Source organism: Microtus pennsylvanicus, chromosome 5 (assembly GCF_037038515.1).
Source record: "Microtus pennsylvanicus isolate mMicPen1 chromosome 5, mMicPen1.hap1, whole genome shotgun sequence".
Taxonomy (NCBI): Eukaryota; Metazoa; Chordata; class Mammalia; order Rodentia; family Cricetidae; genus Microtus; species Microtus pennsylvanicus.
The window spans coordinates 109,042,048-109,069,390 of NC_134583.1; positions in this window are offsets into that span (position 1 = coordinate 109,042,048).

Sequence of the window (27,343 nt, forward strand, 5' to 3'; positions counted from 1 at the left end):
ACCCCTCTTGCCCTGTGCTGCCTGGTCCCAACCTGTAGGCTGCGCCTGACTGCATTCTCCCCATTGGGCAACTTCTGAGCGCCCTCCCCCGCCCGCGCCACTTCTAATTCTAGTCTCCCCTTGGCACCTCTGGGTGGCTGGATTTCATTTTCTCTATGTGCATTTTTTTTAACCCTTAGTCAGGCCGTGCTCTGCTTAGTCCCTACAAGAAACAAGGTGCCCCGTTTTGTATCTCCTCTGCTCCCCTGGCTTCCGAAAACCGCCCCCCACACCTTTTCGTGACAGTCCTCCCTCACCTCCTCCCTCTCTTCACCCTACTTCTTTCTCCTCCCAGAGGTGACCTTGAACCCTTGTCCTCAGCAAGCAAAGAACAGGTGGTGAAAGGTGTGTCTTATCTCCCAGAACCACTTTCAGAACCAAAAGTAACTGCTACGCTGGTTACTTCGCTGAGGTCAAAAGTCCTAGTTCCTTCAGAAGAGTGTTCATTTCTGGAGTACCTATTGTTTGCCACCGTTCTTAAGGGCCTTCCAGAAAGCTGTGCTGAACAAAACTGAGTTTCTGCTGCTGGTGTTTTTAAAACCCCAGTGGCCTAGCAAATGAGTAAGACCATTGAAAACAGTGCTGTGTAGGGAAAACACAGGGCAGGGAACCCTGATTGCTCTTCGAGCTGACGAGGGAGGGGGACTTGTTTGGGGAAGGGGGAGGGAAATGGGAGGCGGTGGCAGGGAAGAGACAAAAATCTTTAATAAATAAATAAATAAAAGAGAAAACAAAATACAGCAGGTGGTGGCAGCACTGTCTTTATTCCCTAGAGAGGCAGATGCAGAGGCAGGCAGATCTCTGTGAGTTCGAGGCCAGCTTGGTCTACAGCGGTCCGGGACAGCCAGGACAACACAATGAAACCCTGTCATGAAACCAACAGCAAAAAAATAAACCAAAGAACAACAACAAAACGAACAGAAGGTGTAGGCGGGCGGGAGAGCGGGAGGGAGCTGTTTCAGGAACAAGTTGCAGCGATGCTGTGAGGAATTAGCCTTGGCTGAATGTACAAAAACAGATTTGATTGCACAGGGAGAGTGGAACAGGCCTGGCAAGGCCCAGCGGCTCAGGCTGGCATGCTCCAGGCAGAGGCAGAAGAGAAGGAACTGAGTAGTATTTCCTCTATAAAATGGACACAGATTAGTGTGGAGTAGTCAAAATGTGTATGAGTTGCCTGTGCTATGCCCAGTACCCAACAAGTGCTCAGTGAAGGTTGCCCACTGTCCATGTGGTATGGTTTCTTTATGCGAGGCACAGGGGAGGCAGAAAGGAGTCTCTAAAAGGAAACTGTGTGTCCCTCTCAGAGGCTGCCAAATGACTGGTTCAGAACTACCTGCAGTTTCCAAGTAGAAATTACTTCCAGGGGGGAAAAAGTGGCAAGGGAGGTTTACTCGCTCAGAAACAGGACATGGTCTGGGAGCAAGGGGAGGCAGGCAGCCCTGTACTTCGAAAGAGCATGAGTGTAATAACTTCCCCAGTTATTACTGCAGAGAAAGAACAAAGATAAAGAAACAGCCAGGGCCTGTGTGTGGGGTTAGGAAAGGAGCCTGCAAGCCGCCCAAGGAAAGCAAAGGAAGGGAGTGGGGAATAACAGGCAAGAACGGGAAGGTCCGGGCAGGAGCAGGTTATGCAACACCAGACCCAGGAATCCTGACAATGGAGAAAAGCGTTTCTAATCTCCAAAGTTGGGAACATTTGTGGTGTCAGCCCTCGGAGACACTTGAAAATAAATCTTTGGAAACTTGGGTTATAAGGGGGAAAATGTTCAAACAAACAGGGGGTGGACAGCCAAGGGTCACCCAGCACCACAGTGAACACACAAACCTGGACAAAAGTCATATGTTATTTCTTTTGGAGCTAGCATTCTACTGGGGGTAGATGGAAGCAAACACGGAACGATATAAGATGTCAGGTGTTTGGAGATCTAGAGCAGAGTCTGCGCTCACGTTAACAGGCCCACAGAAGCCTGCCAGTTTGGGCTTCGCTCGAGGCTGTTGATTACAGGGGAGTAAGAGGCTGCCAAACTGGGAAGTCTCCTGGCAACCAGGCACAGGGTAGTCATTTCGCCACACACAGGCATTTGTTTATGGGAGGCTTTGTCTCCCTGTTTAACTCGTACCACTGGTAACGAAAGAATTAAAAATTAATATGGGTCCTAATTTAAATTTAAAATCTAGCAAGGGTGCCCAAACCACATGTGGCCAAATGGTTATACAGATTCATTTGTATTGAAGAAAGCTCAGGTGAGCATCCTGTGTGTCGTAGGCATTCAATACACGTCTGCTGATGAAATGCTAAGGATTACTGCTTTGTCCCATCAAGGACCGGGAGAGTTTAAAGCTCTAGAATGTACAGAGTGGAGCAGGGACTACAGGTATGTGTCATAGGCTCAACTCTATGTCCCCAAATGTGGAAGTGTGGTTGGTACTGTGTCCCAGTACCTTAGGATGTGGCCTGTTTGGATAAGAGCTGGAAGGGAATAGTTAGGGAGACCACATCGGGTGCTCAGTCATTTTCTTTACCAGACAGCATGGGGTAACAGGCAGGAGACCAGAGTTAAGGGCTGCAAGCCAAGGAACACCAAAGAGCACTGGCAACACCAGTGCCTAGAGGAAGACATGGGGCTGTTTTCTTAGAGGCCTTGCGAGAACTCCCAACCCCTGCTGATACTTTGCTTTTGGCTCAAAATCTCCCAAACTGTGAGAGAAAGCATTGCTTTCCTGTAAACTCCACAGTTCTCGGCAATTTGCTACGGCAGACCTAGGAAATGGATCTGCCTGTTCCAGAAATATGAGCACATTGTCCCAGCATGAGTTAGGTGAGTGACAATGGAGGATAGACAGGTTCAGTGTCTGGGAAGCCGCAACAACTGAGACGGAAAAGAAGCTGGAAGAGACGGGTGTGTCTGGCTCCTATTGTGGTGGAAGCCACCCCAGCCTTTGCAGGCTTAGCACAGCATGGTTTAGTTTTTCACACTGGTTCCTCATGACTTTCCCACTGGGCTGGAAAAGCCTGAAATGATGGGTGTTTGTCCATCTGCTGATCAGTTTCCTGCTCTGCAGAGCCTATGGAGTCTGGGTTCCTGGCAGGGGAGTGTGCTGATGAAATCTTAAGTCTCTTGCTGCCTCAGTCTTGTGATACTTCATTGGCCAAAGTAAGTCCCATGGCCAAGTCAGTTTGTGTGTGTGTGTGTGCGTGTGTGTGTGTGCACGTGTGTGTGTGCACGTGTGTGTGCGTGTGCTCGTGTGTGTGTGTGTGTGTGTGTGTGCGTGCACGTGTGTGTGTGTGCGCACGTGCAGAACAGAGAGTTCATGAGAAAATAATCTGGCTCAGAGACTCTTTAATTATTTATTACAACTTAACCAATTATCTCAAAACTTGGTAACTTAAAGCAATAACAGCTAGCTGGGCAGTGGTGGTACATGCCTATAATCCCAGCACTTGGGAGGCAGAGGCAGGGAGATCTCTGAGTTTGAGGTTAGCCTGGTCTGCAGAGCGAATTCCATGACAGCCAGGACTACACAATGAAACTGTATCTCGGAAAAACTAAAAAAAAAACCAAAACAAACAAAAAACAGAAAACAAATAAACATCGACAAAACACCAATGATAACGATTGTCTCACGTCAGGGATGCTAACACAGGCACTGCACAGGCGCCTCTGGCTTAGGGTCTCATAAAATGCTAGAGCAACAATACTGACTGGGGTCATCTTCTCCAGCCATAGTCCAGGAAGGATTCACCTCCAAGCCCCCTGATGTTGCTATTGGTAAATCTCAGTCTTCGGTGACCAATGGCCAGAGAGAGGAGTTTCCATACTGTAAAAAGGGGTGGGGATATAGATCAGTGATAGAGAGCTTCCCTGATGAGGATAAGGACCTGGCCATGACTCCCAGCAACACGACAAACAAACACACAAACCTGAGCAAGGGAAGTGCATTTTCTTGTTCTCTTGAGCTAACATTCCACTGGGGAGAGAAGATGGACACAAACCCAAAAATATACAGTGGCAGGCGTTTTGAGATGCAACAAAGAAGACTATAGAAGGAAAAGGAGAGTAGAGTTAGGATAGAGCTGCAGCTACTATATAAAGAGAATAGGGCTGGGCAGCTGAGGCACGTGCCTTTAATCCCAGCTCTTGGGAAACAGAGGCTGGCAGATCTCCGTGAGTTCCAGCCCAGCCAGGACTACACAATGAGATCCTGCCAGACAAGATGCACTCATGGGGCAATAATGGAATGATTGTTATGGGAGTAACCAACTATTTCCTGCTTGGGTTTGAGACCAACTCCATAAGAAGTGATTCATGCTTGGTACTATAAACCTAGTGAAAAGCCTATGGCTGGGGAGGTTATAGGCCCTATTGGAGAGGAAGCTACTGCTGTTGTTCTGATAAGTGGACATGTCCTCAAACTGCCTTCTAAGTATGTTTGCACTCACAGATCAATGGTGATCTCGACCTTGGTCAAAGAGGCTTCTTTGTGCCATGGGCAACAGTTTATGCCGAGACTCATAACTAGTTAACAGTGCTTGAAGAAAGGTAAGTTGTGTGTTCAGCTCTAAATGGGACATCTCTATCAGCCTCCCCAAGTCTCAAGAAACATGGTGGAAGAGGGGGAAGAAAGAATTCTAGAGCTTGAGGATGGAGAGGGGTGCTGTGAAGTGTCCTCTGGACATGAAATGACCACTGTACTCATGAATTCATAGAAGCTGTGGTTATTTGCACAAGACCTGTGCAAGAATAAGCCAGCCAATGAGCATGAGCTGGGAGGAGGGGTCATAAATCTCCAACCCAACTAAGGAGCTTTGGAAAGTTAGTGGTATCTGAGGGAAGTAGTGTCCTGGGCAAGGGTGGAGGGTATTCTAGTAGGTTGTCCATACTCTAGTGGATGACCCAACACCCAGGTACATTTGGGCAGCACTGATCAGACTCAGTAGGTTATTTTGTTTTTTAAAGAAGACATAAAAGTAGGAAGGGAACATGGATAAATAAGGAAAAATATATAGGCAATCCTAAACAATAAAAAAGTGAAAGGGAGTTATGAACATTAGAAATTTCATAAAATAAGGCAATATTGACACATCTGGCCCCATTTTGTGCTGCTATAACATACTTCTTGAAACTAGATTGTTGATAATGAGAAGGGGTTTGTTGTCTCACAGTTCTGGAGTTTGGGAGCTTCAAAAGCAAGATGTTAGCGTCTGGCAGTGCCTTCCTTTTATGCCTTGCTCTGGTAGAGGACTGCTGGCCCACACGCCACCTGCCTTTTTGTAAATTTGCCTGAGGGGGGGAGTCCCACAACCGAATCAATTCCCAACACCATCACAGTGGAAATTAAATTTCAACATGAGTTTGGGAGAAGCGTTCAAACCATAGAACTCTGCCCCTGCGCCCTTTTGAAAATTCCTGTCTTTCTTAAATGCAAAACACATTCATCCCACCTAAGTAGCTTCAAAAGTCTTAATTCATTTCCACTTTGACTTTCCCTCCATATTCAAACCTGTGAAATCAGACAAGTTACATGCTTTCAAAGTGATGTGTTGAGACAGGGGTGAGTTAAACATTCTCATTTCAGAAGGAAAAACAGAAAGCAAGAAAGGGGTCCGAAGCAAACCCAAAGCCCCCCAGGACAAGCCACATGAGATCTCAAGGCCTAAGAATAAACTTTGACTCCAGTCCCACTGTCCCACCATGAGACAATGCTGTTTTGGGTACAGCTCACCTCAAACAGATGGAGTCCCGACTTGGCTGTTTTAGGCAGTCCTTGCCCATTGCGGGTTCTGTAGTTCTGGGATCTCCGAGGTAGTCTAACTCCATGATCCCACTAAGAGTTCTCCTAATCGAGGCTCCAGTCAGAGATGCTGAGACAAGAAGGAAAGACAAGAAGAAATTATGGGGCCATGAGAAGGACCCAAAGCTCCTCCTTCTAGAATCTGGTCTACTTTTCTCACCGGCTAAGAGTCAAGAACATCGACACAGCTGACAAAATCAGGGAAGATTGCCTACAGAGACAGCCAAGCTTTTTCTCAGCGAAATCTCCTAGAACATTCAGAAAAACAAACGTCCCATCATTGCCTAAAGCCTAGACTGTCTGTGACCTTGAAGTTTAACTTCATCAGCACTCCTCTCTGATCCTTAAACCCGAGAGTACACCACCTTCGGAGTGCATGTACATGAGGGATTCTTTAAAATAAAAGAAATACATAAGCCAGTTCATTTCCTACCTTAATTTTAAAGCTGTGCTAAATTTTAATACTGCTAAATCTTTAAATCTTGTGTAAACTGTTTATAAATTGCATCTTTTGAGCAATGTCACTTCAAAAGCCACAAGATCATATCATGTACATCTATACATACACATACTTAGTTAAGACACCTAGACGTTTCTCTCTAAATGCCGACACTTTAAAGTGTATGCTATCGTTGCTTAAGAAATCCAACTCTGCTTCATGCTGACTCATTTTGAAATTCTTTTTTTGGGGGGAGGGGGGGTGGGCAGCAAGGTGGCTCAGCAGGTAAAGGTTCTTACTTCCAAGGCTGACAAGCTGAGTTCAGTCCCTGAGACCCACGTGGTGGAAGGAGAGAAACAAGTCCCACTCTTTAACGTCTGCCGTGGGAAATGGGAGAAAGCCTTCACGGCCCTTGAAACCTGTGAGTTTGCAGGAGTGGGGCGCCAAGTGGCCACAGAAGTTTGTCATGTGCCCCTTCCTCAGTTGTGGCTAGGGCTACATGAGCCCCAGCTGATCCAGGAGACCCAGAGCAGAATCCTGGCACTGCCTTTAGCTGGGAACCAGTCATTCTGCCCACAAGAGCTTGGGCACGGTGTAGGTAGGGCGCTGATCATCTCTGAGATACTGTGTGTGTTGGAGGTGGAGGTGTCAATTCTCCCAGTGCACGGGACATAGTACCCGGCTTTCTTCCAGCCTTAGTAGAGCTCTCGGTCACCCTTGTAACATGGCCCCAGATTTTAGCAATGGATCTTTCTGGGCAACCTGGACCCAAGTTCCTGAACTATGGTTACTCCCATTTGGCTCCAGAATAAACTATCTATTCTGTATGTAGCAAGAACTGTGTTTTATAACAACAGGAGCATGAGGTGGGAAGTTTCTCCATGCTGCTTAGGGATTAACAGTGGACATCCAGAAGAAGTCTGTTCATGACCCCTAATAGCAGCCAAGGACATGCATCTGTGGAGACCATCACACAGAAGTAAAAGCAATTCCAGATCAGATGTGGGCAGAGTAATGTCACACAAAGAAAGGCTGGGACTGGGGCTCAGTGGGAGAGCTCTTGCTTATTGTGGGTGCATTCCCAGCAGTACAAAACCAAATACAAAAGAAAAGGACTTAGAGGGCCAGAGATGTGGTGAGTGGATTAAGGAGCTTGCTGCCAGCACTGGTGGCCTGGGCTCAATCCCCAGGACCCACTTGGTAGGAGAGAACTGACTACACACAGGCTATGGTACTCTCCACCCCAATAAGTAAATAGGCAAATGTTACTATAAAAATATTAAAAACACGGGTGAATTTAGTATTCAGTATACACTGAGTTGCCCTCCTGGTTCTATCCTATGTCTCTGTGTTTCTTTCGTCTCTGTTTCTCCTAACTAATGTTTCTAATTCTCATGCTCCTATCCTGGAACATATAACCCTGTCGTGCTTGAACCACGACAGAAGTCACCCCGGAAATGTGGCTTAGGACAGGAGAGGAGAGAATGGAGATGAGAGACAGGTTTGAATCTAACTTCCTTGATCTCTTTGCCTAAGGGTGTGTGCGTGCGTGCGTGCATGTGTGCGAGCGTGCATGTGTGCGTGCGTGTGTGTGTGTGTGTGTGTGTTTCTGAGAAGGAGTATGTTTACGTGAAGGCCAGAAGACAACCTCAGATGTTCTTCAGGAACTACCCAGGTTTTGGAGGGAAAGGCAGGGTCTCTTGTTGGTCTGAAACTCCCTAAGTTGGCAGTGAGCAGACCCCAGGGATCCACCCATCTCCACTTTCCCAACACTGGCACTGGGATTGCAACCACGCACCACCATGGTCGCTTCTTTTACATGGGTTGTGGGGATAGAACTAGGGTCTTTACGCTGATTGACGGGATCATCTCGCCAGCCCCGTGTTTTGATCTTTAACTTGGTTTTGTTAATTGTACAAAATTTTATTTCTCAAAATGTTCCAAACATAACCTCAAGGTCCTGATTCCCAAGAGGGGATCCCGTGTATTCCTCTGAGTGAATGTTTTCTGAAATTCAAGTTCCTCGATCATCAAGGACAAGCCGGGAGGCCTGGAGCAGGACAATGCCGCTCTTTGAGCTTCAGTCTTCAGGTCTATGCAGCCAAGTGGAGGAACGGCTGATGGGGCTTGAACAGATTTTGTATGTAAAATGCTAAACATATACCAGGCATCCCTTCTGTCCTATTTCCTGGAGTCCTTCTCTTCCCTCCCTTTCCTTACCTTCTTCTCCTTTAGTGAAATAATGAGGGCTATGAGAAAGGAAATGGGAGGTGAGATAGAACATAAACTCTGTGGACAGGTATTTCAAATATCAGCAACTCTTTTAAGCCCCATAATTCCAGCCTCAGCTACATCCAAGATTCCCTCAAGCTACACGAGGTGCAAAGACACAGTGCAAAACGAAAAGGCTGAGTCTGGCAAGTCCTGGTTCAATGAATAACTTGCTTGTCGGGCGGGGCAAGCACTGACCACATCTGGGCCTCCATTCTCTCAAGAGTAAGTCAGAGACCGTGGCTGTCCAGCCACATCACACGGACACTCCTGCCACTCTGTGACTGGGGGACCACTCGGACAGAACAGACCTTAGGCAAATGTGCGATCCACTGAGAATTCCTCCCCCTCCGCCCTCCATTCCTCTCTTGACCTTTGAATCAGGGGTTAAAGACGATCATTTAGAGAACTCTCTGTCAGCACGTTCAGAGATTAACACCTCGAGATAACCTGGTAGGGTTAGTCTAACTAGCTCCAGCAGCAACATCTGAACACTTGGAGTAATAAATAGGGTGTTCGGAATGAAAGGAGACAGAAGAGGGGCCAGTTTCAGGCTAACCTGGACTACATAAAGAGTTCTGGATGAGCCGAGGCTACATAGTGAGACCCTATCCCAAATAAACAAAGCAAAACAACAGCAGAAAGCAAATCCCTGCTCGGGAGGGAGGTAGAGAATCACTGCTCTGGGCGCACAGAGGACCTAAGTGAGAACCTTCTGGAGCTCTCTTCACGCGATAGCTGCCGTTCTTCAGGAAGCCACTCCCTGATTGGGGAGGGGGGGGCTGCATCTCCCACCTAGACGACCTAATAAGAACACCTCGTTTGGCCCTGGGACTAGGCTCCCGTCTGTGTTTCTGGACCTGAACACCGGACTCCAGCAATTGGCAGGAGTGCTGTACAACAGCAACCCTTATCTCAGCAGCACACAACCAAACGTTTGTTTCCCGGCGGACAAGCCTAGGCGTCCGGAGGGGCCCTCTCTGCACCCAGGCCACAGGTCCAGCTAGGCTTGCTTTGCAGACCTGTTCAGTCTAGGCCTAGACAAGGGCATCACTGATGAATGTCACGCGCAAAAGCACCTTAGCCACGCTTTCTTGGCACTCTCAAGGCCTCATCTCACGTCACCTCCACTAACATGATTCTGGCCAACAGCAGCCATGGAGTGTTCCTGTGTTAAGGAAGGCATTCTGGCTGTACTATGGCAAGGCTTGGGAGAGAGTCATGGGAGCAACAGTCCATAACATGTAGGGGGTGAAAGAGTTGGATGGTGACGTATACGGCTAGTGAAAGAAATGTCAATTAATAGCTTTATAAATAATGTGTTATAAAAGTAGGACCTATTCTTATAGATCATGTAATATATAGCGTGCGGTTATATAATCATTACATTATGCCTAATTATTCAGAGTTTGTAAGTATATTTCTAATTTATCATAAATAATATAACGAAGTAATGAAATGGCAACTAATATTTATGTGCTAGGCTCTTTAAAAACATACTTGGAATAAATGAACTCATTTAATTCTCAGAGCAATACTGTGAGGGGGATAATATTGCAATTTGATGATAACCAAGACACAGCAGGTGAAAGGAAAAATCCAGATCAAGCAGTAAATGACACAGGACAGCAGTAGCAATTATAAAGTCGCATTATAGACTTTCACTTCTCTTTTGTGTCCCTCCTCCTCTTGCCCTGTCCCCTCCCACTGTCCTCTAACCGCACAAGCCAGATCATCTATAGCTGTGCTGAGGTTGCTGACCCATTTACCCATCACTGACTTCTGCCTGCTTCTCCTCACAGGTCGCCCTCACTCCACTCAGGACTCTGACCCTTCTTTCTCCTGCTGTCAGCCTCGCTGCCCGTGGAATCTTGGTTGAGTCACTCTCTTGTGTAAAAAGTTTCTATGATCACCGGTGCTTTGGAGACAGAGGTCTTTGTATTCCAGGCCCTCTGTCTCGAGAGTGGGTACCGCTGCGTCCTCACGCTACAGGCAGTGCCGGCCCAGTCCCCGTCGCCTTTGCAGCTTTTCCTGCTTTTCTCCACTTTTACTTTCCCCCTCAAACTGTCCCTCGTGGACTTCCTGTTTCCCCAGAATCACCTAGCTCCCAGGACCTACTCTAATCCATTAACTACAGACTTTGCAGAGCAGAGCCTGGAAGTCTGAATTTCATCCCGAGATGACTCCAACTTGTGCAGATTCTAAGAAGTACTGCAGTAGACAGGGTAGTGATATTTCTTCTACGGCACCACCGAGGACAGTGTCTGGCACTTGATCAACGCGTTCAGAATGACTGGGTGAAATGAGCCGCCCCGCCCCCACCCCACCCCATCCTGGCGTCGGCGCCAAGCCAGGGAACACTCAGTTGCTAGGATTCCGATGGCCGGCAGGTGGCGCTCAGTAGATGTAAATGCTTTCCCAGGAACCACTTTACTGGAATTTAAGTCTCAAACGCAGCAGGATAGAATTTTATTTTTTTCGTACTTATTTTGTCTACGACTCTCACTCGTATGAATAAAATTGGTTTCTGAGAGGCCTGAGCAGGTAAGGAAGGGGCTGACAGACATTGCTAATTGTCCCCGCTTCCATCGTCTGTGAGCAAACACTGACTGTTGTGAAATTACTCAAAGACACAAATGAATCTGCCATTTCAGCAAGAGAGGGCAGCTAGCCTGTAATTTCTGTTAGTCATCTACTGTTTCCTTTATGGGCGTTAAATCTGGCTACCCTTTTAAAAATCATTTTCGTCACAAAGCCTTCTGAAGGCCTGTTTTGGCTGAGCGCTGTCTTTGGAGATGTTGTAAGGCACCGCAGAGTGAAGGGCTGGGGCCTCAAGCCAACGCCTCCTTCCCTTCCCCCAAAGGGCATCAGCGTGCAATGGACTGATACGGCCTCTCTGGGCCAACAGCCGACTATCAGGCAAGGCCATGGCCGCAGCTGAACGTTTTCTTCTGCAAGCAAACCTTCAGCCGGACGCTGAAGGAGGAACCATCCTGAGGCACTTGCGGTCTTCCCAGGCTCCAAGCCAAAGGCAGAAATAGCGATGACTTGAAAGTGGAAGCCAGGAGTCTAAAGCACAGACCCAGCGTAGGTTCAGGGGGTCAACAGTTTAGGGGGTCACACGTTGGCAGAAATAACTATCAACTTCGCGATGGTCAGGAATAAACGAACAGGGGAGTTTAGAAGAGACTAGTGAGGGACTTACAAGGGAGGGCCAGGACTAGCATTTTGTTGGGGGAGAGGAGAGGGAAAAGGGGGAAAAAGGGGAGGGGGGAGGAAGGGAGGGAAGGGGAGGAGGGGAGGGGAGGAGATAAGAGAAGCTACTAAAACACACTTTTTTTTTTTAAATCCTGTAATGGTAAGGCAGTGGTGGTGCATGCCTTTAATCCCAGCACTCAAGAGACAGAGGCAGGCAGATCTCTGTGAGTTGGAAGCCAGCCTGGTCTACAAAGTAAGTGTCAGGACAGCCAGGATTGTTACACAGAGAAACCCTGTCTCAAAAAAAAAAAAAAGCCATAATGACTACTACCTTGTATGCTAATTTTAAAAATAAACCATTTTAAATAACAGGAGAGTAGCTGCAGTTACTCTTTCCCTTCCTTGAATAATCTGATGTAGTTAGGCAGGGGTCAAGCAAGACAGGCAGCCAAGAGCCAGTGTGACTGTCCAAACTGATTCACAGGGAGGCTTACATTGGGGGGCGTCTGGTATTAGCCTCAGAGCCCAGGTGGGATAAGGGTGTCCCCACAGAGAAACAGTTTCATGTGGGGTTTTACAGTCTACGTGGGGGAGAGAGGTACAGCTCTAAGGCTGTGCACACAGATGTGTTGGGGCTAATGGGAGCAAAGTTTCTTATTTACTGGCAAGTTTAAGACGTAACTAGAGGGAAAACTACCACGAAAGCAGCGTGGGGTTGAAATGAGACACGTCAAGTACAATGTGCGTGCACGTGACGGATCTAGAGGGCCCTATGGGTACACGCATGCGTGGTTGCGTGCTCATATCCGTAGGTCCCTAGTTTTATGCACTGAGAAGGGAGGGAGAGCAGTACTGCCATGTCCTGGTTTCTAAACAGAAACGTTAAAAGGATCAAGATCCCTTAGACAGGAGTCATGACTGGCTGTAAGGTTGAGAAAAGTAGCTGCGCCCGGCTACGCAGGAACCGCGGCAGGAGGATTGCAAGGCCAAGGACTTTCAGGTCTACAGCAGGAGACCTTGCCTCAAAAAGTAAAACAAGAGCCAGGGGTCTGGTTCAGTGGTAGAGAGCTTGTCAAGCATACATGAAGCCCTTGGTTCAAGACCCAGCATGATAAAAATAAATAGATCACCAGTACCATAAATAAAATATAGATGAGCCTAAAAAGTTTTATGCCAAAAAGTAAGAAAGTGCCGAGAGAAGGTCACTTAAACCAGCCTCAAATATTCCTGCTGGCCAAAGCTGGGATAATCTGAACATCAAAGTAACGATTTCGTAATCCATAAATCCACATTTACATGGCTACATAAATAAATACCACCTTCATGACGTAAGTGAAGTGCAAAATTTAGTGGTCTGCCATGCGCAAACATGGGTGCCAAGGGAACACAACATGGCTGTGTTAGTACTTCAGCCACAGAAAGATACAGCCCCTGAGTCTAGCCATGAGGAAATGTCAAACTGTGGTTCCAAAATGACCAAAGTCATGAAAAATCAGAAAAAAAATATCAAGGACTTTCCCGGATTGGAGGAGACGCAAAGACGCACAACAAATACATGTACTATGTGTTCCTGGATACATGTTCTACGTGCTCCTGGATACATGTACTATGTGTTCCTGGATACATGTACTATGTGCTCCTGGATACATGTACTACGTGCTCCTGCATACATGTACTACATGCTCCTGCATACATGTACTATGTGTTCCTGCATACATGTACTATGTGCTCCTGGATATATGTACTATGTGCTCCTGGATACATGTACTACGTCTCCTGGATACATGTACTATGTGTTCCTGGATACATGTACTATGTGTTCCTGCATACATGTACTACGTGCTCCTGGATACATGTGCTATGTGCTCCTGGATACTTGTGCTATGTATTCCTGGATACATGTACTACGTGTTCCTGCATACATGTACTACGTGCTCCTGGATACATGTACTATGTGTTCCTGGATACATGTACTACGTGCTCCTGGAGACATGTACTATGTGCTCCTGGATACATGTACTATGTGCTCCTGCATACATGTACTATGTGTTCCTGGATACATGTACTATGTGCTCCTGGATACATGTACTATGTGTTCCTGGATACATGTACTATGTGCTCCTGGATACATGTACTATGTGCTCCTGGATACATGTACTATGTGTTCCTGGATACATGTACTATGTGCTCCTGGATACATGTACTATGTGCTCCTGGATACATGTACTACGTGCTCCTGGATACATGTACTATGTGCTCCTGGATACATGTACTATGTGTTCCTGGATACATGTACTATGTGCTCCTGGATACATGTACTATGTGCTCCTGGATACATGTACTATGTGCTCCTGGATACATGTACTACGTGTTCCTGCATACATGTACTACGTGTTCCTGAACTGGCACCCAGGCTGTGAGGCTCGGATAAAAACAGTGGAAGAAACCAGAACGGAACAGAATTGCATCACCACAGTGTGTGACTGCTATCTTCTCGATTGCAGGAGTGTTGACATAAACACAACCCTCACCTCAAAGGAAATAGAGTTTGTTCTGGTGCCAACTATGAATGACGAGGGCCTGGGAATACCGACTCAGGTCTCCCCAAATTCCTTGTTCCAACACGGAAGCAGTTTCATAAATTTTTTTAGAGCTACAGAATAAAGAACAAAATCATTCGTAAATCCAGACCCTTTTCAAATGTCTTGGTGGGACTGCTAAGCAGGCGGTTACAGCAAGCTTGAATAGATAGCTGTAGGCCTCAAAGACTATCTGCCAACTCTGGGTGACTGTGGCTTCAGGGACTCGACTTCCTCGGGGCTCTTTGCAAAGGTAAGATTCAGGGATTGTCTCTTCCTTACTAAGAACAACAAAGGAGCCCTTGATTTCAGTTCCCAAGTGGCTCTTCTCTAGTCTTCCTTATCTCGGTAACCGGTGCTACTGTTCGAGCCTTTTGTAGACACTGGGAAACCGGGCACGGTCTTCGGTCCAGCCTTTCCATTTGCCATTCAGTCTTCCGGAGTCCCTCAGCCAGTCCAGTCATGTCTGCTTTGCGGCCCTACCTTCACTATGACCCTTCCCTGCTCCCCAATTCTGTATAGTCCTAGTTACCAAGGGCTCTGCCTAGACAGTTGGGGCAGCCTTTTTCTGCTGCTCCCCAAGCTGTTTCTCTGCCTTTTCCAATCTACACTTCACCCAGGAGCCAAAGTAGACTTTCTCTATGATCCTAACCACAGTACTCTGCTCCTCTTCGGGACACTTATATATTTATTTTACTGTCTTATTCACCTAGTTCTCTGACTGCCCCAGTGGGACGTGGATTCTTAGTTGTTCACCCTTCAATCTTTCTGGCCTACCAGAATAGGTAAATAAATAAGTTTTGGGTTTTTTTTAAAAATTTTATTTTGGTGTGGTCTTTTGCACAAGATCCCTTTATGGAGTTGTATCTGCTCTGCAGCTCTCTACGTAGGCCAGGCTGGCCTTGAACTCACAGAGATCCTCCTGCCTCTGCCTCTAAACGCTAGGATTAAGTTTGTGTACCACCAACCTTAATAGATAGGTTTATTTGTTTGTTTTAGTGTTTGTTCTATATTAGGCTAAGGAAACTGTCACACGTGGAGAAAAGGGAGGCTGATGAACATTCGTTTTGGTCTCCGTTCACTGATGATTCTCCAGGTGACATAAAGTTCTAGAAGTCAGAATGGGATCCTACAGAGGGCAGTTCAAAGAAGAATCCAGAGTTTCTACCTCTTTATACCATATGTGTGCTGCTGGACGTTGAATTTAGGGCCTCACACATCCTCGGGTCTGGGGCTTGGCCCTGGAGCCATGCCTTCGGCCCCAGACGTCCACCTTCTTGACCATGTTGAAAAGAGAGACTGACAATGACATGATTAAGTTTGGTAGACCAGAACAGGTGCCGTGTCTTCTCTAGATAAAGACGGCATGACAAGGAGGAGCCTCGCGTTTGAAGATGGGCTCCATTTTTAGACACTTTGAATTTGAAGTGACTCGGGCGTTGGCTGTGGACCACTGAAGAAGGGAAGTAGAAACACTCGCAACAGTTCGCAAGACCCTGATGATTACACATCTTATCTCTAATGTCCTTGTCCCAAAGCAAACGAGTTGAAATGAGTCCCTCAAGTTCACCAGAGAAGAGATCCCTGAAGCTCTGAAAATTCTAAAGCCTGCTAAATAAAATTTAAGGACAGAGCCAAAGGAGTTTTGAATTACAAATTTTAAAATTAAATATAAACATTAATAGGTGTGTTATTTAAGAAGTCTTGCCATTTTAAAATTTCTGCCCCCCTCCCCTGTGTTTTTCAAAAAGTTATTGGTTGTTGTTGTTTTTCCCCTTAAAACAGATCTCACTCTGTTTCAGGAACAGGGGGATCTTACAGAGATCCTTCTGGCTTGTGTTTCCCAACTACTCTTTTTTTTCTTTTTCCCTTTTTAGGCTTTTCTTTTTCTTTTTAGTTTTCCAAGATAGGGTTTCTCTTCATAGCCCTGGCTGTCCTGGAATTCACGCTATAGACCAGGTTGGCCTCGAACTCACAAAGATCCACCTGCCTATGCGTTCTGAGTGCTGGGATTAAAGGTGTGCGCCACCATTGCCCAGCTCTTTTTAAGTTTTTAAGACAGGCTCTTGCTAGTTAGCTTGGCACTCACCGTATACCTCAAAGTATCCTAATCCCCCAGCCTCCTGAGTGTTAGGATTGCAGGTGTGCCACACCATACCAATTCTAAGTAATTTTCTATGATGGAACACTTCAAAAACTAAACTCATCTTTTTGTGTAGTTCTGAGTGAATACCTTTGGGACAAGTACGTTGCCTTATATACACTAAACATATATAAGCACAGAAATTACCACTGTTCTCAGAAATCTTACACAGCCTTCAACAAACGTGCATTTTAACATTTCCTGGAATTCACTACAGCTGTTTGCCCTTCAGACTGTCTTGGTTGTCCCAAAAAATCACCCAGCTGAAAATCATACAATAAACCAGCCCATTTTTCCAATACTCCCTAAAAGCAAATGTTGGTGATTTTTTTCTTTTGGTTATTGTTTCAGATCCAGGCTTAACTACTATTCCTTCTTCTGGGTTCTCATTTGACATGGAGGACTGTCACCTCGAAATGTCTTTTACGATCTCTGCATTACTGTGTCAGGGGTTCCGTCCCACCAAATCCCATCTTGGAAGGCAGTGGAGTTGGGAATAGGTGGTGGAGAATAAGGGATTGCGATCAGAAGGTATGACACAGATTTAGGTTGAATATTGCCACCCAGATTTATGATGGGTCTTTATTGTGAAATATTTAACCATGCAAAGACCTGCTATATTTGCTTATGCTGTGGAATATTACTTTAACTGTGTAAAGATGTGTTACATTTGTTTCTGCTGTCTGTTTAATTATGAAAAGATGTGTGATGATGTATCCCCCTCTGTCTGCTATGAATACGTTTTATTACCATTGGTTAATGAAGAAGTTGTGTTGCCCTATGGCAGAGCATGATATAACTATAAAGGAAAGCCAAACTGATTGCAGGGAGAAAGAAGGTGGAGTCAGTCAGGTGCCATGTAGTCACTGAAGGAGTAAGATGTCAGGACCTTACTAGTAAACCATGAGCTTCATGGTAAAATATAAAATAATAGAAATGGATTAATTTGAGATATAAGAGCTAGCTAGAAATATTTCTGAGCCATTGGCCAAGCAGTGTTATAATTATATATAATTAATATAGCTTCTGTGTGATTATCCAGGTCTGAGCAGCTAGGAAATGAAAGTGTAGTCTCTGTTTACAGATGTGTTGCTGTTTTACCTTGCCTGCCTAAGGCACTTGATTGGTCTAAAAAAAAGCTGAACAGCCAATAGCTAGGCAAGACAGGGTTAGGCAGATAGGTGGGGCTGGCAAGTAGAGAGAATAAATTTAAGAGGAATGAGAGAAGAAGGAAGAGGACAGAATGATGGAGTAAGAAGGCCCAAGACAAGAAACTAGCCAGACACAAGAGACAGTGAAAGTAAAACATACAGAAGGAAACAAAAGTAAAAGGCTCTGAGGCAAAAGGTATCTAAAAAGAAATGGGTTAATTTAAGTTAAAAGAGCTAGCCAGAAATGAGCCTAAGGTAGGCCAAACATTCATAACTAATAAGAAATCTCTGTGTCATGATTTGGGATACACATACGATGTACACACGAAGATGCAGAAGGAACACTCATACACATAAAATACACATACCATGCACATGCCGAGGTGCAGAAGGAACTCTCATACACATAAAATACACATACGATACACACGCAGAGATGCAGAAGGAACACTCATACATATAAAATAAAAATAAAATTTCAAAACCTCATGAAAAGAACTTTTGAAACAGTTCACTGGTCTTTGGAACAATTTGTCCTTTGTTCTCTCAAGTAATTTCAACATTATTTCAGTTGGTGGACAGGATGTTATGATCCCTGGGGAAGGTGGACTCTTAACTTAATATTTATGGCTAGGAAAAGGCAAACTTCAGAGGGGGAAACTAACAAGAAGCCATGTGTCCTAGATGGGGGATTTTTTAAAATTTTTACTTATTTTTAGATTTAGTTTGAGTAGAAGCTTGCCCTGTGCTGTCCAGCTGTGTTCAAACAGGGTATGCCTCTCTAGCCTGCATTTTGAAATAGGGATACATGGGAAAGGCCCACGGCCAACCGACTACTCACATTATACAATTCCAGAAAGGTAGGAGGCTGGAACACTGACTAGGCAGCTTTGATGCAGTAGTAACTGATACCTGTTCCCTGAGGATTTGAAATACCTTTTCTGAGAATGTATGAAATATGAGGGGTACATACTTGAATTGCTCAGAGCAATTTTGACATGGCTAGCTGAGATGATCCAGCCTAACAGACTACTCTAGCCAGGACTAGAGACAAGCCCTGCACTTTCTTATTACACAGAGACTGGACAACAAATGATACAGGTACATCTTCCAGGACAGCAGGGAGTAAATTTAAGAATACAACACCTACATTCCCAAGAGGTGGGGTGGCTGGTTTTTGGTCATTCAACGGGTTATAAATATTTGTCATATCATATGGTTACATATTATTATTGGTTATGGTTGGGAAGAAAGCTAAACAAAGGGGATTAGATTCAGAGTTCTTATTTTTAAAAAGGGGTGATATAGCTATAAAATAGGATTAAAAGGTAGATTATTGAATATACTTTTAAGCCAAAAAAAGAACTACTAGTTTTAAATATTTGATATTAGTGTGGACTTTTTATATATTGATACAAAGTTGAAATTATTTTTATTAAAGCATACTATACATATATTTTAATCTTGTTCAAGGTATGGTACCTATGCAAATCATTTAGCAATGTAATGCAAAATTTATAGCCCTTGAAAGTTATTATTACTAGTTATTTAGGATAATAAGAACATGCAGGTTAGCAATTAGCCACTTATTATAATTGAGCTTGTTAGGTATGTTTTCAAGGTCAAGCAAAGATGTGTTTTAGATAGACAAGTTATCTTCAAACGCTTCAGAGATCTACAGAACATGGCTTTTAAGATGTTTTTAATAGCATAGGTTCTTTTTCTTTTTATGACAATGAGACATGTCTGTTCCTGGCAGTACCAATCTACTTCAGAGAAGACAATGGGCATCATAAAAACTCCATATAGAGTTTACTTTCTTTGTGGCAAAAGTAAGCCACTGGGCAAGAAAATGCCCTTGTCTTGACTTCGGATGGTATGCTGTCCTAATTGGACAAGCAGGACACAGAAGAGTGGCGTTTGCTTTCAATGTGGCAAAGCTAACCACTTGGGCAATAAACTTCCCTTACCTTGCTGACAATATGCTGTACAAATTGGACAATATGGACAACCAGGACACAAAAGTAGTTGACTGCTGAACTTTGCCAAGACAAGGTAGGACAGTCCTTCAAATTTTCCTGCTTCACAAAAAAGTCTGTCAGATATTCTAGGCCTGTAGGTCAAAGATAGATGTCTGAATGTTACAGAGGAACCTTGGGTAGCTGTCTAGGCAGACAGTTGTCTTTGTCATTTGGATGTTGTTTGCTCTGTACTTCCTGTTTACTCAAAAATATTAGATCCTCCTTGGGTCTTTGATGGAGTTGAAGACTAGATAGTTATAGTTTTACAGTTTTCCTTGTCATCAAATTTAGAAAAGAAACTTACATAAGAAGTGTAAAGTATATAAGGTTGGGAAACATAAAAGCTTAAGTTGTTGATGGAAAAGGTTGGGCGGGACTTCACGAGACAGAGAGTACTCTGGAGGGAAGAAGGCAAGGAAACAGGATGGGCAGTACAGAAATGAGATAATGAGCCTCTTAAAGAATGTAGATTAAAAAAAAGGTTCATTTAAGTTATGAGAACTAGTTAGGAACAGCCTAAGTGAAGGCAAAGCTTTAATAATTCATAATAAGTCTCTGTGTCATCACTTGTGAGCTGGTAGTCCAAAAAATCTGACAACACAGCATCCCTGCATGTCCTCCACATCGTCTCCTGCCTCCAGGTGCCTGCCCTGTAAAAGGCCTTCCTCGGTGGAAAAGAGGGACTTCCTTCGGTGATGAACAGCAAAATGGATCTGTAAGTCAAATACACTCTGTCCTCTCTACCTTGTCTTTTGGTCATGGTGTTTCATCACAGCATTAGAAACCCTAAACTAAGACAGGAAGGAAAGGGTTTATTTGGCTTATACTTTCACATCGTAATCCATCATTGAAGGAAATCATGGCAGGAACTCAAGTAGGTCAGACACCTGAAGGCAGGGGTTAACATGAAGGCAATGGTTCAAAAACTGTGGAAAAGCAATGAAAGACACAACATGTGTTTTAGGTTCTGTGCATATGTGCATGTGTGTGTGTGTGTGTGTGTACATGTGTGCATGTGTACAAGTTACTTTTGGCCTTCATATATGCATGAATAGGAGTACAGACATTCATCTAACACACATACATACACATACACACATACACATGTACATGTATACAGGATCTAAGACTCTTTTTTGCCTCTCACCAGCAAAGTACTTCACAGAAGCAGGGGATTTATTTTTTCCAGTCCTCCTAGGTAGCACACAACAAAATACACTCAATGGAAACTTTAATTCAGTCTATCTAGATTTTTAGTGCATCTTATCAATACAGTGATGAACATTACTCCTCTGCTTGAATGAACACACTGATTCTTCACTTCAAGACCAAATTGAACTTGAAATTTGATACAGAAAAGGAAAAAATGGCATGCATTTCAAATCACCATAAACATGTAAGACGACAACAGGATATTGATGTTTAAGCATGGGGTTGATTTGATCGAAGTGTTCTTGTACCCTGTGGATGCCACCAACTCCCAGCTTTCAATCACCATGGAAGACATAGGTGATTTTATATCCCAGACCCCAGAGTTTGTTACTCTAGATTCTGAATGTTGACCAAACACAGCTGATGTTAGATAGTAAGTGGAACTGGAGGAAGGAAAGCCCACAATTTATTGTTAAGTTCTTGGATATTCTATTGTTTTTTGAACAAAGCAAAAAAGAAGATTGACTTTTCTCCCTGTATTTTGGAGGAGTTACTGCTTTTTTTTTCATTAAAACTTGGATAGATTTTTAAAATTACAGTACCTTTATGGTTTCGTTAAAGATGAACGGAGATAGTGTCAGACCTGAGTGAAATTTATTACATGGCAAGAGACTTAATCCAGTCTGTGTTATGTTCATCTTCAAACCTAAGTAAATGCGGAGACTGTAGAGTTAGAAGTCTTTATGAACTCGAAAGCAGATGCTTCGTCTGACTTGCTTTGATATATAGCCTTCTCATTATCTTTTAAAAATTCAAACACTTTTAAAAGATTTCTTTATTTATTTCATATGCATGTATTTTGCCTGGGTGTGTATCTGTGCACAGTGTATGAGCAGTGCTCAAGGAGGTGGGAAGAGAGGACTGGATTCCCTGGAACTGGAGTTGAGATGGTTTGAACCACCATGTGGATTCTGGGACCTGAATCTAGGTTCTCTACAAGAGCAAATGGAACCATCTCTCCAGCTTCAAGATTTAGCAAAATCTTTTACTATATAGCCTTGTTTAGAAAATAACCATGTGGGGAAAGTGACCACAACCCAGTCTGAGAGGCAGTGCTCTGTGCTCTGTTTGGCTCTGTACCTCTCCTCCAGGAGTCTTCCCTTCCCACTTTCCTCTCCTAACGAAACAAAGCAAAAGTGTTGTGGGGGAATCCATCGGAGAAGACCACTTGACATGGGTGTAAGCCCATACAAAGTCTTTATTAGCAAGCCGGCAACTACACTGGGTATTTGGGAACCCAGTGTAGCCTCGAGCCTTTCTCAGGGTGAAACACAAAAGCCATGTTCTAGGTTGACACACTTCAGTTAACAAGAACGGTTAGCCAGAAGCAGAACTACAGAAGCAAAAAAAAAAAAAAAAAAAAAGAACGTTTTGAGACTTTACCAGAACTATGGACTTTGATGGATTAGGCCTTTGTTCTGGTTTGGCAGGTGGTGCAGCCTACATGCTGAGTTTTATAGCCTAAATGGCAGTTCCATCATGGAGTCAGTTGTGCTAAGGTCTGGGGCTGGGACACATTCCCCACTGGTCTTACTGAGTGAGTCAAATCATGGGCTCATCCTGCTCAAGTTTAAGGCATAGGGTCCTGCTGTTAATCCAATCAGAATGAGAAAGGCCTAGTCAGCATTGACAGCAGAGCAGTTAGCCAGGGGGACCAAGAGACCAGAGACGGCTATCAATTAATTTTTTAAGCATGGCAAGATTTTTTTTCTAATTACTCCTGATTAATTAGCATAGAAACAACAGATTTCTCTCAAAGCCAACTTTCTTTTATCTCATGAGAAGCAAGTCTAAGCCTCTCTGATTTTGTAGGGTCATTTTTGCAAGGAAATCTGTCGTCCTAATTTAGAAATGGAAAATTTTAATACCTCTATGTCCTGATCAACCTGTCTACTTAGTTTGCAAAGCGTCAGAACCATCAGTACATGCCCCCCAAGTTGTCTTAGGGGATCAGTAAAATTGCTGTTATCCAGATGAATTAACCCATAAGGCATACTTGTAGATATCAAGTAAGAAGTTAAAGGTTTTGGATATTAGACAAGTTTTAGTTCCTCACAAAATCTCTAATGTTAATTTGGGCTGCCCCCAGTTACAGTGAGTTTTGTCAGTCCGTTGGCTAACAGGCTGGTTGGTTCATATCACTATGTAGGATAGGGGCCAGGTGGCTAAGCACAACCAGCATCCTGGCTGACTTTTGGCTGACAATGATTAACTTTATCCCCAGGGTCCCTTCCTGTGGTGTAGAGTCTGATTTCCCCGGTTTTTCTTGTTTCCCAAGGCCAGAATCTTTTTCAAGGAATTTTTCTGGAAGCCTCAATTTTACAACCCCAATTTTTGTTTAAGGGAAACTCCCTTGTGTCTGACAACTAGGGGGCCTAGCCACAAGGCATGCATAGAATTGTAAACTCTGTACTTCTATCTCAAAGGATAGATTTCCATATTTTTTCTTTTTTTCTATGTAACAAACGCTTAAAGTTGGTATCAAAAAGTAAAGGGCAGATGGAATAGGGACTGCTGGTCTGTAGTCACATTAGCTAATACCTTCCCTGTATCTGTGTTCTTTTTCCAGTCCAGGTCTGAGGGTGGTGGGGGCTGCACCATAGCACTGTATTCATACCAAACACAAGTCTCAGGAGGTTGGAGAATGGCAGAGAGTGAAAGGGCCTGAGGCCCAACGAAACCTTAATTTCAATGGGTCCATAGTCAGGAGATCATCCAGTTGCCAGCCGCGTCTGTGGCTTCCACTCTTGACTGGGGTGTGGTGGATCCATTGTGTAATGCCAGCTCCCTTTACAGCCGTGGGAGTGGAGAGTATCATCATGTGGAGTATTTCCCAGGTTGGTTTCAGTGCCCCTGTGACTACCTGCCTGACCCAGAGAGTGTCACTGGACCGGAGCAAGGGGAAACTGGTGATGGACTCAGGTGTCAGTTGGATCTCTCAGATCGTTCGATGAATAGCCTTTCTGGAGGGCTGGAGGGGCTGTAGTGACTTGAGAAAGCAACGGTTGGTTAGAGAGTTCTGCCAACTGCTGGCTTCTGAGCCTGGGAAGCAGTGAGGGAGGTCTTCCAAAAGGAGGTCTATCGATCCTTTGTTGGACGCTGATGAGAGTTTTGTTAGAGGTTTTTTGTTTTTGTTTTGTTTTTGTTTTGCTTGACCAGAGCTTTGAGTTCTGCACAATAGAGTTCTTAATCTATGTCTAAAGCTTTAGCTATTAATTGAGAGGTTTTTGGTCATGAGAGCCAGGCCATTGTTGGACCCCATGCTACAGGGAGACCAAATCATGGGACCAGTTCCTGGAGGAGCTTTTTGGCTATTATTTGAGCAGTTTCAGTGGGAATGCTTCTTTTCTACCAGGAAAAGGAATCTATAAAAACTACCAAAGCATTTTCATCATGCCACAGCAGGCCAGATCTCTGGGAAGCCAGTTTTGGCAGGTTTGCTGGGGTGTTGGTCTCTCATTTTGACCCCTTCTTGAGTAAGCACTCCCTGGATTCACTTGAGCACAAACCTGGCATCTGGCTGAGGCATCCCATGCTAGGTTGTCCAGTCTAGGAGTAGCATACTTTGGTCTGAGCAACTCAGAAAGTTTTATGGACCCCAGATGAGTTAGTAGCCTGGTGAAGGTCAGGTCCCAGAGTCCTGCCAGGTGTTTCTGGGAGAAAGACCTTTCTCTTTGGTGTCCTCCATCAACCTGCGGATTTGAGTTGTCCTTTTTTTTTTTATCATGGAGTCTCAGGTAGCACTGGGTCACGGTGTGCTATCAGAATATCAGAATGTCAACAGACGGCATTGATCTTAGGGCCATTTGTCCGGCAGCCAGGTCAGAAGCCTAGCAGAAGACAGCCATTTGTCTAATAGCTTCTAGGAGGGCCAAGGTTTTTTAAATATCTTTTTGCCCAGTGATGAGAAGTCGTCTTTCTCTATAGATCACACTGTGGACATGCCCCGTAGTAAAAGAATAGCAACTGTCCGTGTATTTGGCGGTGGACTTGCCTCTTTCCCATCTGAAAGCCTGGGTCAGATCAGGCTGACTTCTGGGATGAGGTACCTGGTTCGGGCCCAAATGGTTTCGGTTAAAGCAATTATTGCAGCTCCCACGTAGCTGGTTTCAGTTTTCATTTCCTGACAGTCATGCTGGAGCTCCTGAGCCATCGGGCAAGAGGGCAGCTGAAGGGATGGCGGAGGGTTTCTCAAGCTGGACTCGAGTAGGGCCTGGTGCTGGGATGCGCAGTCACTGGATAGCCAGTGTATGGGTGCTCTTCGGAGGGTGTTTGAGTATGAGATCTTGATCCAGAGTCAGCTTGTTTCGCCACAGCTCTTAGACAGTGGGTCATCCTATGGTGACAGGGTCCAGTAGTCTGGACAGGTATGTCACGGGTTGCTTTCATGGCCCCAAAGTTTGTTTAAAGCCCCTTTTGTCTTTTGTTTCCTTGGCAAATGGTTGAAAAGGTTTGGAGACATTTGGAAATTCTAGGGGTGGAGCAGAAGTCAGAGCTACTTTTAAAGCCTCAAATGCCTTCTTTCAGTCCCGGTCTAGAGCAGGGGTCTAGTGCCCCCTTTTGTGATTGTGTATAGAGGCATTTCAATTTCCTCCAGGGGCAGCAATATCCAACTGCACCTAGGAACTCTCTTAGCCTGTCTTTTAGCCTTTGGAGTTGGAATACGAAGGACGGCAGCAATCCTTTTCTGAGACAGGCTCCTTGTGCCTCCCCTCAGCAGGCTAGAAGGTAGCTAACCTCTGATGTACAAAACTGTACTTTCTTAGCTGACATTTTAGAGCCCAAGGTCTGTAACTCTTGAAGCATTTCCCCAGTGGCCCTTTTATAATCTATTTTCCAGGAAACCTCTGAAGGAAGGGCAGAAAGTCTGCACTTAGCATCTTTAAGTCCTGGGGCAACCTGGTCCAGGTATGTCGCTTGCTGTAACCTCCCACTGGGTCTGCCATTTAAAAGAAAAGATGGGTTGACTCACCTCTGCCCATGGGAGGTTGAAGAATGTGTCTGTCATGTCCAGGACAGTGCACATCTGCTTCTCTGGAAGAATCAGACTCATGAGAATCAGAGGTCAAGAGAGGAGTATTCCAGGGTGATTGGCTGGGCGCTAGGATGCCTGTGTCTTCAAGTCAGGCAATGCAAACTGCAATTTCCCCTTTTGTTTCCAGGGTCATTGGGTATTGTTTAATATGGATGGGGGTAGCTGAACAATTATAGGAGCTTGGTGTTGGGCCAGTCCTGGGTGGGTTGGTTTCTTCTGGCAGAGGCTATGACACCAAACTTTTGCCAGGTATCTGTAAGTCTTACTGCGTCTCATCACCAGAGAATCTGATGGTGACTTTAACTTTTTTCTAAAATCTGGGGCTGGCTGGGTAGCAAAGGAAATATTTTAGAAGTTGTCTTTAATCCTTTAAAAAGAGCCTAGTGAAAATTGTTGATATTCTTTTTGGTCAGTGTTAGACAAAAGGGAAAATTGGTTCTGTCTAGGCTATGTTGTTTGGCTACGATCCCCCCTCCCCTGCCCCCCGCCTTGCCCAGCCCAGGGGTGTTTGTTTGCTTATTTTGTTTTGTTTTTTCTTTTTTACTTTTTTCAGAGAGTGGTGAGTTTTATAGACTACCTGGTTAAAAGGAGACGTAAATCATGCAAGAGAAAAGAGTAGAGTTCTCTCTTTTTCTTTGGGCTCAGCCCAGAGGAACATTTTCCCTTCCCTGGTGTTTCTTAGAGTAGGCATTGAGCAGAGCAGAGAGTGCTCACCTGGCGAAACCATTCCCTCCCTGTGTGCATTCTCTTTAGACGGCAGGGGCCCTGGATGAGAGGCCAGACCTCTCCCTACATCCATATGGGACCAACCTTGACCATGGGCAGGAGGCAAGCAACCAATCCAACAAGTGCTCCTGCTTTGGAGACAGACGGGTGGAGGATTTGGGGTTTCACTGGGTGGCCTGAAGAGTCTGGATTTGGGTCCCTAACAGAAGAGGGCACAGGTTTTAAGCTGGGTGTGGGGAGGGTCTCACACCAGAGAGATGGAGGTACATAGAAAGACACACAGAGACACACACAGAAACAGAGTAAAGGCAGCCAGTGGTGACCACCACACACTCATACACCTGAACAGACAGAAGGAACCCACGATGTCTCATGTGGATCCCAGACACTGGATCAACAGCCACATCTGACCTCTCTTGTGTGTCCAAACAGAAGACACCTTAGTCAGACTTACACCCAGGGGTGACAGATGAGGCAACATCCTCATTTCCTTCCTTTTCAGGTGAAGGTGTCAGGCCCTTCAAATCATTAGACAGTGATTGATTCAGAGGGAACCCTGGGAACCTGGGACATCTCAGGTTGCACAGTTCCTAAGAGTTCGCTGACCACCAACTACACTCTTCCTTGATCCAAGGGGCTCTGAGATCCCCACTGTCTTGAGGTTTGGTCTCTGGATCTCACTGGGGTCTCTAGGAATGGTGTAGTGTATTCATCTCGGACATGGGTTTAAGCCAATA